Source organism: Alosa pseudoharengus, unplaced genomic scaffold, assembly GCF_046254945.1.
Source record: "Alosa pseudoharengus isolate Yale_2024_CS ecotype anadromous, Long Island Sound unplaced genomic scaffold, YU_APseudo_1.1 YU_APseudo_1.1_scf_1, whole genome shotgun sequence".
Classification (NCBI taxonomy): domain Eukaryota; kingdom Metazoa; phylum Chordata; class Actinopteri; order Clupeiformes; family Clupeidae; genus Alosa; species Alosa pseudoharengus.
In genome coordinates, this window is record NW_027468564.1 from 9,369,184 (window position 1) to 9,386,108 (window position 16,925).

The 16,925-nt window shown below is 43.3% G+C and overlaps 1 protein-coding gene across 5 annotated transcripts in view; it reads right to left on the minus strand.

The window, feature by feature from the left end:
- The window catches only part of LOC143136422 (NLR family CARD domain-containing protein 3-like), a 196,126-nt gene that overhangs the window by 127,788 nt on the left and 51,413 nt on the right, over positions 1–16,925 (minus strand). The gene's annotated exons all lie outside the window — the stretch shown is intronic.

Genomic DNA, 16,925 nt, shown 5'->3' on the forward strand with positions numbered 1-16,925 from the left:
AATAATACGAATGACTAAGCTAAAGTATTGGTATGACAATATCGTCACCCCAAAGTGTTGGTATGGATATGTCCCTATGCAAACATATGCCCCTTGCTGGTCACAGGCTAGCGCCTGTAGTCATTTAGCCTATATAGTTACGCACGACGATTTTGTGCCTGATGCCATAATCTGGTCTTGGCAAAAGAGTAGGCTACCTCGACATATTATGCTAGCCTACTATGTAGTTAAATTGAGATATATAATATATTCAGTAGCCTAACTTATATTTTATGTTAGCAAGCCCACATTTAGCCTACTAGTGGTTTGTTTGTTAGGGCAAGGCCTGTTTACTTACCCCAAAGGCGGAAATCTTAAACAACGACGACAGGTTCATGCAACGAAATTCTAATTAGTTTATTCCAAATATTCCACATATCGAAAACACAAAGTGAATGACAATATGCACATAAATAGTGGGTTTCTTACCTTAGGCTACAAACTATGTGCTCTCGATAGCCTTCAAGACAAGCTTACTGACGCGGAGTCTGACTATGTACTTTCGCTTTTGGTTAGGCATACTTAAAAGTCCCTCCCCCTGTCAACACTGGCGCCTTAATGCAGGGGCTTACCTGGGCTTCAGCCCAGGGGCCTCGACCAATGAGGGGCCTCCTAATAATAATAATGATAATCAATAATAATAAACGGCGTGTCCGTATTCGCGGCGTCATTAGCCTACTCTGGAGCTAGCCTAAATAATTGAGCATATCGTACTGCTCTACAATTACATCCATGCAGAGGCCCCCTTTGTCTTCTCCAATTCTAAAGTGTAACAAAATGTAAAAAACGTAATAAATCCCAACGGGTAGAGGAGCTAGAGGAGAGGCTGAAACTGACTGACAAACTCATCATACAAACTCTGGAGATAACGTGGGTAGGATTGAAGCAACGATAAACGAATGACGTGGATTCCTGTCCATGAAAACAGAAGGCATATAGCAGGTAAATATCGTAGCAAATAGCCTGGAAATGAAACGGCTTTAAAAACATTCGTATTTCACTTGTCTCATTGGAGTGAACGCAGAACATCGGCTGTGGTGCAAAGAAATGAATTAGTGATCTGCATCTCCGTTCACCAACAGCTAAGTTTGTGCTAACCATTCGCACATATAATAGTCTAGGCTATGTTATGTTTTCTCCAACGTTAACGTGAGATATGTCTCCATGTAGTGTAGTGATATGGTTCACGTCACATGAGCCAGCTTGTCCTGTAGGCTAAGTATTTATGTCCCTCCCAAACTGCGTTAAACTGGTGTGTTAAGTAGACAGAATAAAAAGAAAAACTCCTGGGGAACCCCCCGACACGACAAACACATGCACTTTTGAAAAGCTTTTAAACGTCCATATGTGTAGCCTACCCATCTTTTAACTTAGCCTACAGCCAGTGTTGTAAAAGTTTGTTTTCGTGCAGTAGTATAGCCTTTTTGATAAGCGATGTCATGGGTAGGCTGACGTGATTCGAGGGCTTTCTGTTTATGTTTATGTAAAGGTTTTACATAGGCTACACTGCATGTTATTAACCAAAAGCGCACGCTATGTGTCGGGTCGGGGGGGCCTTAAAAAACATATAGCCCAGGGGCCTCGGGTGGTATTAAGGCGCCCCTGCCTGTCAAAAGCGATTTTAGATCGTAGCTTTAATGAAAGTTATGGTAGGCTAAATTGATTCCAGTAAATAAAGTGAAAGATCAGCGCTCATCTGTCGAGGTGCAGGATTAGTAGGTATCTTATAAAAGATATAATAATTTAATCTACTCTGCCGACCGAAAGCTTGCACTGATTCAAAGTAAAAACATTGGATTTGCAGACAAACTCTCGGACAATCTTATAGTTCATGCTGTGCCAATATAATATAATATGATTTTTCTAGGCTACCATGTGTTTAGTAGCCGATAGGCCTACTGCAGTAGATAATAGCCTAATATTTTCACAAAGATTAAATGCAATTTAAAACAGGACATTCTCTCATGAAAATAGATTAGAAACCTGTGGATGGGAAAGAATGCTACCCATTTCAAATAAATGCTTAATTATGCACATAATTTAGTAGGCCTAGGCCTATTCTACACATATCAACTTATGAAGAACCGTCACCATGACAACATGTGTTTTTAGTTCATGCAATCAGAATGTAGAATGCTACATGTACAACTGATTTATAAAGTCTATGTGAATGACCAGCAGCAGGAGAGCTGGTCTCTTCCGCGGTCTCTGGTGCTTGTGCAGCGTGTGGTCACTAAGTGATCTGGCACAGGGACACAGAGTCTGAATAGCCAAGCTCATATCCTACATAGAGGGGCTCAATGAATGTGGAGGTGCACAGGGACACAGAGTCTGAGTAGCCAAGCTCACATCCTACATAGAGGGGCTCAATGAATGTGGAGGTGCAGGGACACAGAGTCTGAGTAGCCAAGCTCACACCCTACATAGAGGGGCTCAATGAATGTGGAGGTGCAGGGACACAGAGTCTGAGTAGCCAAGCTCACACCCTACATAGAGGGGCTCAATGAATGTGGAGGTGCAGGGACACAGAGTCTGAGTAGCCAAGCTCACACCCTACATAGAGGGGCTCAATGAATGTGGAGGTGCAGGGACACAGAGTCTGAGTAGCCAAGCTCACATCCTACATAGAGGGGCTCAATGAATGTGGAGGTGCAGGGACACAGAGTCTGAATAGCCAAGCTCACACCCTACATAGAGGGGCTCAATGAATGTGGAGGTGAACGTGTGCAGGTGGGTGAGTGGATCCAAGGAGATGCTGTAGAACAGGGGTTCCCAAACTTTTCAACCCGAGACCCCCAAAATAACCATGCCAGAGACTGGCGACCCCCACTATCCCTGGATGTGACTCAAAAAATAAAATAAAATGTGCGCACCGGCCATACGCACTAGGCTTATCCAAACACGGGCTTAACGACAACACAAAAGAACAGAGCAGCCTGTTATGATTTTACATATGGAACTTTACTAGCCTACATGATAAAAGCAGAATACCTTAGTCAAAAAATAATATCCATGAGTGCACATTATTGCTGTCATGTGCAAACTTAACTTTGAAACATTACTTTAATTTCCATTTTAAAGCAACACCCAGGCACTTTTCCTGTCGCACGCACGCTTGTTTATCCAGCACTGGCTTTGGAAATAACGATGTCTACAGACAAGGTAGAGTACGTTGCATGATTTTATGAAAGTATAATGTATTGCGACATCAGAAGCAAGTACATTTGTAGTTTCTTACGTCTCATTCCATCGAACTACAGATCCGCTACCCAATCTGGCAAACTTGCATAGTGCGGTTATAGGTTATAGCCGATAGAGGGTCGCGAATGCAGAAGTGCCGTTCACCCTGTTACGAGTTGATGATTTTGGAAACAATATTTTAATGTACAAAAAACTCTTTGGTGTAGCTTTAACAGAAGAATATCTCAGTCAGGGTAATATCCACAAACTGTTGTAAACATGTGTACATTGTTGCTGCGCAAATTTACATTTTGGCAACTACGTTTCAGCGTTAATCTCATCTAATGAGATGGATGCGCGCTATGCGCGGAACACATCAAGTCCATTCTTGGTTTAATTGTGGAGACGGCCACACGGAGATCATCCTCCACATTTAGACGCGATCTGTATTTGTTTTTAATATATGTCAGTGCAAAGAAAGGTCCATCGCGGCCTTGGATAGCTGTGGATATTCCCTCTCGACTGAAATCCAGAGCTCAGCAAGCGTCTTGGAATTAAAATCTGTCTTTAAAGTGCGGTCACATGACAGCTCAACCAGTGCGTCCTCCATGCCGGCTGACAGATGACTTGCGGTGGTTACAGTGAATGGTGATCTTATCCAGTCAATATTTTTCAGAATTTTATTTTTTCCAAATTTATTTGATTTATGGAAATCATTTCGCAACCCACCCCTCGCCGTCCCGTGACCCCCCGGGTCGCGACCCCCACTTTGGGAACCCCTGGCCTACTGGTTAGCGCTTCGGACTTGTAACCGGAGGGTTGCCGGTTTGAACCCCGACCAGTAGGCACGGCTGAAGTGCCCTTGAGCAAGGCACCTAACCTATCACTTCCCCCCCCGAGCGCCGCTGTTGTTGCAGGCAGCTCACTGCGCTGGGATTAGTGTGTGCTTCACCTCACTGTGTGTTCACTGTGTGCTGAGTGTGTTTCACTAATTCACGGATTGGGATAAATGCAGAGACCAAATTTCCCTCACAGGATCAAAAGAGTATATATACTTACTTATTGTGATCTCGCAGCTGGAGTGATGTTGGTGTCATGAAGCCTTGCGCATGTGCGGTTCTGCCCGAAACAGATGCCTGATAAGTGCAATATGTCCGCCGAGTGGAAGGACTTTGGTTTAGGTAGTTTAACTAGTTTTCCCTTCATGGTACAGCCCTGTTTGCCACTAGGGGCACTCATCAGCACTCTCTACACTGCCTTTGCCGTTTCCCTGATTGCCACTAGGGGCACTCTTCAGCACTCTCTACACTGGCATGCCTTTGCAGTTTCCCTGATTGCCACTAGGGGCACTCATCAGCACTCTCTACACTGCCTTTGCAGTTTCCCTGTTTGCCACTATAGGCACTCTTCAGCACTCTCTACACTGGCATGCCTTTGTAGTATACAGCTCTCCCCTAGAGGCATTCTCAATATAGTCCATGGGCCAGATGAGATGTCGGTACCACTCAAGGTGGCAAAGGTTGCTTATACTTTTTGAAAAGATACATGTCTGTAGTTTGCATTTTTGTATGATAACCCTTCTGGAGTCACAGCTAAATTAGTGTTATCAGCTGTTAAAGATACCCTCCCCCATTGAAAAAACACATTTTTGACGCAGGTGCCTATCTTGCTATTGGCCTTTGTTAAAAACATATTTGCATATTTGATTTTATTATGTTTGGTATCATTTTAAAGAGGACAATCTGTCAACACCACAGCATTCCTCCAGGTCTACGCCGGGGAGAGCATGAGGCTGGCTGCGGAGGATGACAAAGCCCTGACTCCACTCCCTGAATGGAGGAGAGCACTGGGCCTGGCACAGGGCAGAGCAATGGGCCATTTGGTGGGGCTGGTACGCCATCTGTGGATTGCTGGATGCGCCTATCTCCCCCTCCGGATTGTTCGAGCCGACGATGGATAGTATGAGGGAGCATTTTGAGGTGCCGCAGAATAGCGCCGTGGCACACAAGACATTCCTGCCCTGGCAGGAGGCGATCTCCCTTCCCGCCCCCCCCCCCCCCACTAGCTCCGATGGCAGTACATCAGCAGAGACAGAGGCGCAGGCAGCACCCACAGCAGCAGCAGCAGCAGCAGCAGCCAAGATCGGCCAGTCAGCCCCAGAGGAATAGTTTCCCGCAGCTGGCTCCCTCCTAGGTTGGGGAGCGGTGTGCGAGGGGCGAGCGGTCCGAGGGACATGGAGAGAGCAGCTGCAGTGGCCTCACATAAATGCGCTGGATTTTTTTAACGGTGCATTTTTCGCCGGCTAATCGCAGGGCGTGATGTATTGGTGAGGTCAGACAATACAGCGACGATAGCCTATATCAATCGGCAAGGCGGCATTTGCTTCCCGCAGCTATGAGGTCTGGCAAAAAGGTTGCTGTTATGGGCGAGGTGTCACCTCTCAGTCCGCGCAGTTCATGTTCCGGGAGAACAGAACAGGGCGGCAGATATGCTCACGAGGGGCCCCCAATCACTAGCCTGGCTCCGCCCTCCTACATACTTCTGCTCAATTCGTCTGGGTCTGCGGTATATTCACAGGTTTTCTCAGGGCCAAAAATGTGCAGGTCCAATCAGCAAACAGAAGGAGTAGCTGAGAACGATGACGTTGAAGTTGTGCGCTAGTTTGAGCATGACATACGTTACGACCAAATGTTAGAGATTGGTTATGGCAGATCCAGAGTGGCTCTGGGCAGATCCAATAGTTTTTAACTAGTGGCCAGACTCTGTACATTATGAAATATGTACGAGAGTTTGGTAGCACCAGGCTACTATCACATTGGGAGTGGCATCTTCACCCACAGGTGGTGGAGGGGGTGTGGCAGCGATTCGGGAAAGCTTATGTCGATCTCTTTGCCTCGCGCGACACGATACACTGTGTGAAGTGGTTTTCCCTGAACGAGAGCGATGCTCTGCTGGGAGTGGATGCTCTGGCACACGAATAGCTGAAGGCCTTGCTGTATGCTTTCCCCCCGAAGACATTGATCCCAGCGATGTTGGAGAGAGTGAGGAGAGGCAGGCACGAAGTGATTCTGATAGCCCCCCATTGGCCCGATCAGATTTGGTTTCCGGTTTGACCCTGGTCTGGTCTCAACTCCTTCATGGACAAAAAATTATGTTCAAGCACTTGTTTTGGCCTCACACAAACAAGCATACATTTGTCACTGTCTGAAGCTCAGATCAAATAAAAGTGGTCAGACAGTACTGACAGGACCAGCAATAGCAAAATAAACTACAAAATCACAAAGCCCAAAAGATGGTTGAGTATAAATTAAAGTCAGAGTCCAATAGCAAAGGAAACCTCAGAGGTTGGCAAAACTACCTTTCTTCGAAAAAACGCCATGCCTGATATAAAGTTGAATATCACCACCTCAGAATGAGATAATATGGGTAAATTATACATTTTCTGAATCCTTGGAGTCATGCCAGTATTGCAGTGTTTGAGTGGTACCGACATCTCATCTGGCCCATGGACTAATATACAAGGATGCAGTAACAGAAGACAAAATAATCAAGACAACCAGGCAAGGAAAATGCATGTAGTGAATGTAATGCACATGAGTATTTCAATGTGCTTCCCATAAACCACAGGTTTTCAGTGCCCCCCTGGTGGTCAGTGAAGGCATTGCTGGTGGTCTCTGACCAGGCATTTTAAATGTTATGATTGACACATTATCACACTATTTTTTTTCAGTGGTGGTACTGAGGTTACTTTCTAAGTCAGTTTTGTTTTGGTGTAGCAAGATAAGTTCCTTAGATGTCATATGCTGATGGTGTTTTAGCATTGTATGTTTGTGTTTGAATCTCATGTGAAGTTTTTTCTTTTCTTTAGTGGTTTCATTCCTGCTCCCGTGTGTTTAGCTCCAGGCAATCAGAGTTCAAACATTGCATTTGCAAACGTCATGGTTACGTTACTCCATTGAGCCAGTGACGTAACTCAGCCAGTTAACACGATAGCCAGTTACCGTAGAACACCAGCACTATTACGTATCAAAATCGCTCTGAAAAATAGAAAGTGGTTGAGCGACGGCGACGGTCGCCCTGTCGTTCCACTTTCCGCGTGCGTTGCACCATTTGCCGGTCGCCTGCCATAAATGGCCGTTGCGTCGCCGGCCGTGTGCGTCGGCCTACATCAATTTAAAATACATCAATTTGTGAAGGAAATGAATGAAGAACACATTACACATTGCACACACATTTCTGTGATTATTTTGAGTATGTAGCCTAGAGCAACTTTGTCTCCTCAGCCACATAGGTGAGATAGGCAGTGCAGAAGGCCTAGGCTATATGAGCAATCTAACAGTCTGACATGTAGTCTACTGCCAGTGTAGTGTTTATAGAAACTGTTTGAGTCAATTGATTTGGGGAAGTGCTTTGACAGTGGCAAGGACATACTTTGGGACAGTGAAGTGCTTGTGACAGTTAACAAACAGTGATGGTGCTTATGGACAATAACAGTGCTCGTGGACAGGTCAGTGATGGTGCTTGTGGACAGGTCAGTGATGGTGCTTATGGACAATAACAGTGCTCAGTGATGGTGCTCGTGGACAGGTCAGTGATGGTGCTTGTGGACAGGTCAGTGATGGTGCTTAAGGACAATAACAGTGCTTGTGGACAGGTCAGTGATGGTGCTTATGGACAGGTCAGTGATGGTGCTTATGGACAATAACAGTGCTCGTGGACAGGACAGGGGGATATGATTGTGCTTGGTGACAAGTGTTTGTGGGAACAAAAATAAAATGTCATTTTTATTCAGAAATAGAATGTGTTCCACTGTGCCAGGGCTGAGTCTGTTTCTCTTCTTGCTGACCACTTCACCAGCTTTAGAAATCAAAGCGCTCACATGGCACAGAGGAGGCTGGTGTGCACAGAATATTTGGGGCCAGCACATCCAAATGAGGACAGACGTGCTTGTGCTGAGCCCAACACTGGAGTGGGTCTTCTGAGCGTGGGATGTCTGGCTCACTCAAGTACTGCTGCACCTCTACAGTGGCATTTGCAGTGGCACTTTTCACCTTCCTGCTCTCCCAAACATGTGGCTCCAGCAAATCCCATAGGCCAGTTCCTGAATGGGGACAAAAAACAATGCACTACAAAAATACAATATAAACATGGCCATATTGACCATAGATTCATAGCTGAGGATTCAGCAGGCTCTTGTGCTTCTGGGTCAGGTGGAGTGCTGTCTCTTAAAGGAGAAGAACATTCGGCCGTGAGCCTTCTCACAGCAGTTTGGGAATTCCCTGAATTGCAAAACCCCATTGTTTTGAATCGTGGATCCAGGAGAGTGGCCAGGGAGTGTTGACTGGCTGTCTCGTAGTGACTCAACCTTTCAGTCATGAGCCGTGTGAGGTTGTTGCAGAGCTGCTTAGCCATCTCACCCTTCACCTCCCGCTGTTTGGAAGTTGGAGCCAGAGACACTTACTTATGGACATCAAGGGCTCAGTAAAGGACAATTCAGAAAAGAGTGAGTTCAACAAAGTCTACACACACACACAGACACACACACACACACACACACACACACACACACACACCCTCCCTCCCTCTCTCTGTCTTTCTCTCACACACACATCTCTCCATCCTTCTCTCTCACACACACACACACACACACACACACACACACACGACAGATGAATGGCCATACCATATGTGGCACTGCATGTTGAGCCACGTCTAAGCAATGGGTTTTGTACAACCAGATCCAGTTGTGTGTCTAAGTGTGTATGTGAGGGAGAGAGAATGTGTCTCCATTGAACAAACTCATTAAAGGGAACTCCCAGCCTGTTACTGCACTCCTGCATCTGAAGAGATGTTTGCCAAGAGAAGAGAAGAGAAGAGAAGAGAAGAGAAGAGAAGAGAAGAGAAGAGGAGAGAAGACATGATGACTGTATCCTATACATATATCTTGTGTGTATATATTGTACACAGGCAGATGTTCTGATGGAAACGTACCTTCTCCTTGATCTTCTTGCTCCTGTAGGTCACTCTGATGTCCTTCTTGACCTCTGGGCCTGATCCACTTTTGGTAGCATTGTAAGCTGAGGGATTCCTGCAGGAAGACATGTTCCTTGATCATGACCTTTACTTAGTCTTTGTTCTGACTTGATGTTTGGGGGGCTTTTTAGGCCTTGAGAGAGATGGGGTGGGATCAGGACTCAAACCCTTTGGCATGTGGACCCCAATATGGGGGGCTGAAGCTTGAACTCTTCATGTCTAGCAGATGTCTGCTTGGTTAGTGCTTGGATGGGAGAGCCATAAGTACTAGTGATATTAGTGTGAACATGTTGATCATCACTTACCCATCTCACTGGCCTGTTTTCTGATGGGCCTCATCTTCTCAAAGGAATCATCCTGCAGCACACTGACCTTGTCTGCTGGAATGACACTTAGAAACCAATGAGTTCCATCCCTCAGACTGGGGTTGCTGATGAAGTCTGGCTCTGTGTCTGAACAGGGGCTCCTAGGATTCAACTACAGCAAGAAGAGCAGCTCTAAAGTGTTCCCGTGCTTCACACTGACATGAAGTAAAAGTAGTAGTAGTAGTGTGTCTGTGTGTTTTTATTATTACCTTATGGCCATCTTTTATTTGACCTTTTAAAATGTTGATGAGGTCATCAGCATGCGCCCCTTCAGAATCCCCTACTTCCAGACCCATGATGTCACACATGAGAAAGGGCAGGAACTCTCTAGTTCTGCCGTCTCTGAACTTGTGGGTTTTGAACTGAAATGACAATAAATGAGTTCTAGGCCTGTATTCACAAAGAATCGTATAGGATTAAAGTAACTACTAATTGCCGGATTTGGAGAAACACTTAAAACTATATGTACAAAATATGACTGCCACTTAGTCCGGCACATTTTCTCTACAAAAAAACCCCCTGTGTGGCTGGGGGTTACATTTCAACTTCCCCCCTGCCGACAAGCATTTACTCCACATTAACTCCTTGTATGGCTACCCCATGGACAGAATTTCACAAAGCTCAGCATGTAATCAGGGGCGTAGCACGAGATCAATGGGCCCTAGTACCAGTCCTGATGGGCCCTAGTTTGTGCTCACCTTTCTTTGAAAAGAAGTCTGTTAGCATTGTTTCCCCTCATTTTTTATCTCCTCCTGTCTTTCTTTTCCTTTTTTGGTGCCTGATTTTGAAATTTAAAGTTAGTGTATTGGTTGAATGATTTGGTTGATTGAGTGAATTGACTGAATGACATTTGCCTGAGGAAGACCCAGCCGAGTCGAAACGCTGCAACACATTAAATATATGGGAGTTTAAGCAGAGTGCGGGCATTTCATTCCTTTGCAGTTCTAGTTCCATTTGCCCTGCACCTCACCGGTGGGGATGTGCACACTTCCACTACTACTCAATGGATTTAAAAATGAAAACGTTGCACACATTTACATTACATTTTTCATGTCAAGCACATGCCAGTTCAGTCAAATGGAGATCATCAAATCAGGGAACAGCAGAACTTTGGGGGCCTCAGCAGAACACTGATTTTTTAGTACACAAGTTAAACACAAATATAGTCTGATAAACAATACAATTCAGTTGTTTCGAACAAAAATTCAACTACATTTCTTCTATCCCAGATTCATCTGATCCATCCAAGTTAGTTTGGTAACTCAGAATAAATTCCATAGATTTAGGTTCTCAAAGCTAAAATATAGATTTTTGCGACAGTTCAGCGACAGTTCTTATTCATTTTTTGCATCAATATTTAAAATAAATTAAGGTCATTTAGGGAGTTTGGTGGTTCATAACATTGATATAAGATGAGATTCATACCTAATAAAAACTTAATATGATTCTCTACAACCTTCAGGAGCTGATACATGAAACGTGGCCTGTGCACCATGCAAAAACTAGTTTTTCGTGAATATCTCAAAAACTAAAGGTTTTACGGCTTATGCTTGTTCATATAACTAATATAAATGTGGTGTTTCTGCATCTTTTAAGGCCAAAACCAACTATCTGTGACCTTCAGGAGCCGAGATATTCTGGGTCTAAAAAGTGGGCGTGGTCGTTTCAGGGCCTTCCCCCACTTAATTTTTTGGGCTCCTTGCATTTTTTTGTTTATTAGGCCCTAAATGAACAGAAAAACATTGGCTCAAATGTTAATCATTTTTTGCAGCCATTTGCCCTAAACTGACCAGACTAATTACAACTCTTAATTTTCACTTCATCTTTTAACTAGGTGGCGCTGTGTGTGTGTGTGTGTGGGGGGGGGTGTTCTTTGTGGTCCTGTGTATGTGTTTCTGTGTGTGTGTTTGGTAGGGTGAGTAAGTGTGTGTGTGTGTTTGTTTGTGTTGACATGGTGACTGTGTATGTGTGTGTGTGTGTGTGTGTACTCACTTGGACTTGGACTTGGAGTAGAAGGCTGAGTAGAAGGCTGAAATGTTGCCATGGAAACCAGGCCGTTTTGTCCTGTGTGATAAAAGGAAAGAGGAAATAGTGTGGATCATATGGTTCAACATGCACATCTGAAATTCAGAAATGATGAGCTCCAACTCCAATGATTGGTGTGTACAATTCTGTGTGAGGATGCTACAGTGCGTTGTGTCACGCTACGCTTGGCGCTTTGGATTTGCCACCATACTTTCAATTTACGCTTTGTGATTATTTGTATTTTTGCTGACTCAAACCTTGAGACTTGAGGAGTGTAAAGTCAGGGCAGAGGTCAGATAGGAACAGCTCTTCTCTGTCAGATTACAGCACTCCAACCTGAAACAGAAAAGCCTCACCTTATTGTACACACAAAACCCCACATTATTGCACACAAACCTTCACCTTATTGCACACACACGCACACACACACACACACACAAACACAAACGCACGCACATACACAGTAAGACTGTGAGATTCCTTCATGTCATTTGTGCCATCACCACTAAACAACTTCATAGCTTTGTTTTGCAGGGATTGTAATATACATGTCAGTCAAGACTACTTAGCTAATTTAGTCCAGATAGTAAAATACTATTTGTAATGCATAATGTTTCATTTGGTGGTATGGGTCTGTTCTGGGAGACCCCTGCCCTTCCACATGTAAACATGAAAAGCCTAAGACAGAGAGAGCAGCAGATAAACCCCCCATGGGGTACAGAACAGAGCAGCCATCAATGCAGCAACTAGACATTGATAAGATGAGGAGGAGATGGAGTACAGAACAGACCAGGCATCAATGCAGCAACTAGACATTGATAAGGCAGATGAGGAGGAGATGGGGTACAGAACAGAGCAGGCATCAATGCAGCAACTAGACATTGATAAGGCAGATGAGGAGGAGATGGAGTACAGAACAGAGCAGGCATCAATGCAGCAACTAGACATTGATAAGGCAGATGTGTGAGGAGGAGATGGAGTACAGAACAGAGCAGCCATCAATGCAGCAACTAGACATTGATAAGGCAGATGAGGAGGAGATGGGGTACAGAACAGAGCAGACATCAATGCAGCAACTACACATTGATAAGGCAGATGTGTGAGGAGGAGATGGAGTACAGAACAGACCAGGCATCGTCAACACTAAACAACCTCATAGCTTTCACAGTTCTGCAGAGATTGTAATGACCATTGGTGGTAGAATTGTAGTGTTCTTACACAAGGAATGGCAATAGTCATACGGGACAGTTGTTGGGTGTATCTTACCCTGGTTGCTGCATGAGGTAGCACTGTTCCCCATCAGAACTGTGTTTAATCTCCTTCTGTGAACTGTCTGTGTGTTTGCAGCTCTGGGCCCAGAGGAAGGCGGTAAAAGGGACTTGGTAAGTAGCGTTAAGAGAACCCAGGCCATCTGTACTGAAAAAGCTCAAACAATCACAGTTATTAGATTTGATTAGATTAGATGCAACTTTATTGTCATTTAGCAGAGTACAGGTACAGAGCCAATGAAATGCAGTTGACATCCAACCAGAAGTGCAAAGAAGCATTAAGTACCAAGTGCAGGTAGAGTATGGCTGTGTAGACAATAGAGATGAATAATGTACAGTGTATAGTTGGATAAATACAGGTTTCCAGATGACATGTCTACAGAGATAAATAGAGTATACATGTCGAGTAGACATTCTATATAACTAATATATATATATATATATATATATATATATATAACATAATCTTGCACCCTCTTATCTGACCCCTTACCAACCTACCCGCACCTTACGCTCCACTGATGCCCACCTCCTATCCACCCCCACTGCACATCTCCGTTCCATGGGTGACAGGGCTTTTAGCGTGGCTGGCCCCAAACTCTGGAAGTCCCTTCCACTCCCACAAACTCTGTGATTAATTAATCTAAACCAATCACATGCATCCATTTTTGCTATGAACATATCTTAAAATCAATTTTGGCAGATGAGTGAATCAATGGAGAGCCAAACCAACATTATAGACTTTAAAGTTCAACGTCTCTTTAATTATAATTTTCCCTTTGGCTCAGGCATCAGCGTAGTTCCTGGTGTCAGAGTTTTAGTATGATGCAAATGACTGAAGTTACTACTCAATGGCATGTGCAGAGTAAGCTACCCTAACACCAAGGTAATGTGTGGTATACCCCCCATGATTTATCCTTTTTTGGCCATTCAAACATGTAGATTTTTGTTCACATAATTATTAGGTTGTTACCTTTTCTATCCAGTAGGTGGCAGTCCAGGATAAGAGAACGCAGGGCTCTGAGAAAACGACACAAAAAAAGCAGCATAGCCTACAAGTGCGAATCGAAATGCAATGTGTGAAGTTATTGGAATGGAAATAAATGTAACCACCTTCAACATACATTTGAAGACATTTTGTTTCAAGTGTGCAACAAATGTAGTCAATTTAGTAAGGGAGTTTGTCGGTTAGTTAGTTAGTCAGTCGTAGGGTAGGCCTATAGGCTAAGCAAACAATACACTACGTTAGCAAAGTAACTTTAACAAGGCTGGCAGCTAGCATTATCATCATCAAGAGGTGTGCTAACTTGTAGACCTACCTCCAGATTGCTTTGCATTGAGGTGATACCAGAGCCAGGCTACTTATTAAACATGCTCTGGTGATATTTCAGACTTGACGAACTCCCATGGTAGGCAACGGGAATTCCTTACTGCAGAAATAGTAGATTGATGCTCCTGTCAACAGGATTAGTATGGGCGTTCTTCTTAACAACCAGTGTTGGGAGTAATGCGTTACAAAGTAACGCGTTACTGTAATTCCACTACTTTTAGTGGTAACGAGCATGTAACGAAGTATTTTTGTAAATCCAGTAAGGCAATTACAATTACTGAAATTTCAAAGAGTTCGTTACTTGCGTTACTCTGTTGATCTCGAATGAACGACTGCAGACAAGATGCACATTTGCTGCTTTGTCTCCCGACCTTAGCTGTGTTTCCAGCGATTGTGTTTCATGTTTAGATTGCAGGTGCATTCTTTACAGTTAATAGGAGCCTCCTCTCCTCACATTCCTCCTTATTTCGGATTTATGCTAAAACACACAAGAGTGCATTACGCTACAATTTAAATGGGCATCTTAAAAGCCTTTTCCCTTTCGTTTCCATCTCGTAAGCTCCACTACAGTAAAAGCGCATTGTTGTTTATCTCCGCTCTTTTTCGCCTATTGCGCAAAAGCCTCGTTATATCAATTTCTCATTCTTACAACATAGCCACGCCACAACACCAATAGGCTACGGTAGCCTATATATAGCCTTGGCACAAGCAAGCACACGTTTCGAGAGGAAAATGCAGATTTCACTTACCAGATAAAGAAACCTCCAAACAGCCTACCGTACGTAACAGCGACTTGAGTTATTTGCACAGTAGGCTATGTTTACATCGGAATTGACGTCCATGCTGTGGATTCATTTGTCTGCGACGGAACATGCAACTTCTCTCTGGAACACCTTATCAGCTGAAGAGTAACCTTCTGCATAGTGCACGACAATCCCAAACTCTCGGATGCATTATAACTTTTTTCGGTAGGTCAGCACTTGTGCAGCGCAGGCTTTTCCCAAACTGGTGGTGCTTAAAATGCTAATACAACTGTGTTCAAAGCAGGATGAGGATAACCTAAGGTTATGTGTGTGTGAGCAGACAATAACTGCTTTGAAAAAAGGCCATTTAACATTGTTTCACATTACATCCCATTGAACGAATTCCATGTAGCCTAGGATTGCAATAATAATGATAATAATAACTTATTACTATATTGCAGAAGGCAAGTAGTAGGCAAGCAGTAGGCAGTGTACTGTACATATCTATCAAACCACCTAGATGGTGAGGGTGGCGCAAAACAAGGTCAGGGAGGCCTTCATGCATTGTAGAATGTTTTGTGGTCGGAAAAAGTTTGAGAACTCATGCACAAGGCTATTGATTTGAAGGCCCGTTGAAACTACAATAAATAGGTCCAAAATAAGGTTTATTGTGTGTGTGACTGTTCAGTACTGTTCATATTGACATTTTAAAAGCAGATTTAAAAGTAACTCAAAAGTTACTTTCTCTAGTAACTAATTACTTTTGATATACAGTAATTGGTAACGTAATTGAATTACTTTTGAAAGAAGTAACTAGTAACTGTAACTAATTACTAATTTTCAGTAACTTGCCCAACACTGTTAACAACGTAGGCTAAACATTTCATTCAAAGCAGCTTTCTCGTCTGCGTCCTTCAGTCACTATAGCCACACTGCACTGTGTCAAATGTCACCACGAAATGTGATTAAGCAGCTTTATTTTCTTTAATGCCTTAATATTTCTGTAATTAATTAAAGTTAATGTGCTATTTTGACAGCCCTAGTTATTATACTACTGCAATACACTAATCTGGTATAGTGTTGCACTGAATAGAGAGATGATCTTGGTGGTCAATGCATGCCATGTCCAACTACAGAAAAAGGAAGTTTGAAGAAAAGAAAAAAAAAACACAAAATAAAAATCACATACTCTGTTTTGTTATGGCATAGAAAACAATGAAACAAATCAGCTGACAACAGGTTCATCACATCTCCTTTCAGAATCTTTATTCAGACATTTAAAAGTCAGAAACACATTTTATTTACATATTTTAAGTCAGAAAACAAGCATGTTTTTTCTATGTCAACACATACTGTATATAGAACCACTGACACCTCAGATCAGAAAATACTTTTTCAAAGAAATTCAACAAATAACTAAACTTTAGGGAGAACAGAATACATCATATTGTTGTTGTTGAAACACTTATAATCCACACATTCATTTTTAGGAGAAGAGCATAATATAAAGAAAGCAATATCAGCATTTGTTTAGTTTCATCAGAACAGTAATTATATAACTGAAAATACATATCAATATCTAAACAGCATCTCAGCATTACACATGTGTATCAACAGGAGTGTGTGTGACTGGTGTTCCTGCAGGTCTTTATACAGTCTATGGGCCAAAGCTGGAGCTAATGCCATAGCAACAAGCCCTGCTCCACTGCCAGGGCCACAGATCAAGCATCACAATGGATGTTGCTACGGTTACGTGGTTACTGCGGAATGTTGCAGTTTCTGGACTTGATGAATTTAAGTCTGAATTTTGGCAGTTTGTTAAATAGAAAACAGTATTGTGTTATACAAACCACACACACACACTTCAAAAATATCAGCTTGATGACTGTGATATGCCAAAATATATATCAAAAATATATCAAAAATAATGTAATACCCTCTT